Here is a 2393-nt window from a genome sequence, read left to right as displayed (position 1 = left end):
AAACTGGCCAAAACGGCCCAAAAACGGGCCAAAACTGGCCATTTTTGGCTGCACGAGCGAGCGGCGAGCGGCGGACAGCGAGCGAAGCGAGAGGCAGCACCGTCCCTGCTATACGAAAGCCCCATCCAGCCCTGTGCCACCCGGGGGGTTCCAGGGTGCTGAGATGGCTGACGTTTTGCTCCGCTCTCGACGGTCACCGCGCAATGCAAGAACAGGCCAAAAACTGGCCAAAACGGCCCAAAAACGGGCCAAAACTGGCCATTTTTGGCTGCGCGAGCGAGCGGCGAGCGGCGGACAGCGAGCGAAGCGAGAGGCAGCACCGTCCCTGCTATACGAAAGCCCCATCCAGCCCTGTGCCACCCGGGGGGTTCCAGGGTGCTGAGATGGCTGACGTTTTGCTCCGCTCTCGACGGTCACCGCGCAATGCAAGAACAGGCCAAAAACTGGCCAAAACGGCCCAAAAACGGGCCAAAACTGGCCATTTTTGGCTGCACGAGCGAGCGGCGAGCGGCGGACAGCGAGCGAAGCGAGAGGCAGCACCGTCCCTGCTATACGAAAGCCCCATCCAGCCCTGTGCCACCCGGGGGGTTCCAGGGTGCTGAGATGGCTGACGTTTTGCTCCGCTCTCGACGGTCACCGCGCAATGCAAGAACAGGCCAAAAACTGGCCAAAACGGCCCAAAAACGGGCCAAAACTGGCCATTTTTGGCTGCACGAGCGAGCGGCGAGCGGCGGACAGCGAGCGAAGCGAGAGGCAGCACCGTCCCTGCTATACGAAAGCCCCATCCAGCCCTGTGCCACCCGGGGGGTTCCAGGGTGCTGAGATGGCTGACGTTTTGCTCCGCTCTCGACGGTCACCGCGCAATGCAAGAACAGGCCAAAAACTGGCCAAAACGGCCCAAAAACGGGCCAAAACTGGCCATTTTTGGCTGCACGAGCGAGCGGCGAGCGGCGGACAGCGAGCGAAGCGAGAGGCAGCACCGTCCCTGCTATACGAAAGCCCCATCCAGCCCTGTGCCACCCGGGGGGTTCCAGGGTGCTGAGATGGCTGACGTTTTGCTCCGCTCTCGACGGTCACCGCGCAATGCAAGAACAGGCCAAAAACTGGCCAAAACGGCCCAAAAACGGGCCAAAACTGGCCATTTTTGGCTGCACGAGCGAGCGGCGAGCGGCGGACAGCGAGCGAAGCGAGAGGCAGCACCGTCCCTGCTATACGAAAGCCCCATCCAGCCCTGTGCCACCCGGGGGGTTCCAGGGTGCTGAGATGGCTGACGTTTTGCTCCGCTCTCGACGGTCACCGCGCAATGCAAGAACAGGCCAAAAACTGGCCAAAACGGCCCAAAAACGGGCCAAAACTGGCCATTTTTGGCTGCACGAGCGAGCGGCGAGCGGCGGACAGCGAGCGAAGCGAGAGGCAGCACCGTCCCTGCTATACGAAAGCCCCATCCAGCCCTGTGCCACCCGGGGGGTTCCAGGGTGCTGAGATGGCTGACGTTTTGCTCCGCTCTCGACGGTCACCGCGCAATGCAAGAACAGGCCAAAAACTGGCCAAAACGGCCCAAAAACGGGCCAAAACTGGCCATTTTTGGCTGCACGAGCGAGCGGCGAGCGGCGGACAGCGAGCGAAGCGAGAGGCAGCACCGTCCCTGCTATACGAAAGCCCCATCCAGCCCTGTGCCACCCGGGGGGTTCCAGGGTGCTGAGATGGCTGACGTTTTGCTCCGCTCTCGACGGTCACCGCGCAATGCAAGAACAGGCCAAAAACTGGCCAAAACGGCCCAAAAACGGGCCAAAACTGGCCATTTTTGGCTGCACGAGCGAGCGGCGAGCGGCGGACAGCGAGCGAAGCGAGAGGCAGCACCGTCCCTGCTATACGAAAGCCCCATCCAGCCCTGTGCCACCCGGGGGGTTCCAGGGTGCTGAGATGGCTGACGTTTTGCTCCGCTCTCGACGGTCACCGCGCAATGCAAGAACAGGCCAAAAACTGGCCAAAACGGCCCAAAAACGGGCCAAAACTGGCCATTTTTGGCTGCACGAGCGAGCGGCGAGCGGCGGACAGCGAGCGAAGCGAGAGGCAGCACCGTCCCTGCTATACGAAAGCCCCATCCAGCCCTGTGCCACCCGGGGGGTTCCAGGGTGCTGAGATGGCTGACGTTTTGCTCCGCTCTCGACGGTCACCGCGCAATGCAAGAACAGGCCAAAAACTGGCCAAAACGGCCCAAAAACGGGCCAAAACTGGCCATTTTTGGCTGCGCGAGCGAGCGGCGAGCGGCGGACAGCGAGCGAAGCGAGAGGCAGCACCGTCCCTGCTATATACGAAAGCCCCATCCAGCCCTGTGCCACCCGGGGGGTTCCAGGGTGCTGAGATGGCTGACGTTTTGCTCCGCTCACGAC

Source organism: Musa acuminata, unplaced genomic scaffold (assembly GCF_036884655.1).
Source record: "Musa acuminata AAA Group cultivar baxijiao unplaced genomic scaffold, Cavendish_Baxijiao_AAA HiC_scaffold_96, whole genome shotgun sequence".
In the NCBI taxonomy this organism is placed as follows: Eukaryota; Viridiplantae; Streptophyta; class Magnoliopsida; order Zingiberales; family Musaceae; genus Musa; species Musa acuminata.
The sequence above is the reverse complement of the archived record's forward strand: the minus strand, read 5'-3'. Positions refer to the sequence as shown.